Here is a 531-nt window from a genome sequence, read left to right as displayed (position 1 = left end):
ATCCATGTGTATCCAGAATTACTCTTGTTTGAAAGATAAAAATTTGACTTGAATTTTAGTGAGACTATGCCATATATAGAAAAACACATATATAAAAATAGACAGTGAAATTTCTAGTTTCAGGTATATTAGAAGGGATTATGCAATTTTCATGCGTTTTAGTACTTCTTAAGACTATTAATGTAAACTTATAAAAGACATTCTAAGACTATCATCACTATTTTGAGACTGATTTTCCAATTCTCTTTAAGAATATCAAAAAATGCTAATGACTTTTTGATTTGCTTAGACAATAAGTAGCCTTCAAATCCTACATTGTACACATAACTAAAAGATGAAAGACTACATAAAGTTTTAATAAACCCTAACCCAGCTGTATCAAATACTAACCAAACAGTCTAATGATGTAACATCAGATTTAGATGACTAAAATACAAACACGGTCTACTTTTATCTTTCTATTATGGTTTAATTTGGCCATTTGACATTTTCCGCAATTCCCCACGTGGTTTTACGATACAAATAAATCAA

Source organism: Lottia gigantea (assembly GCF_000327385.1).
Source record: "Lottia gigantea unplaced genomic scaffold LOTGIsca_29, whole genome shotgun sequence".
NCBI classification, from domain to species: domain Eukaryota; kingdom Metazoa; phylum Mollusca; class Gastropoda; family Lottiidae; genus Lottia; species Lottia gigantea.
This window is presented reverse-complemented; position numbering follows the sequence as displayed.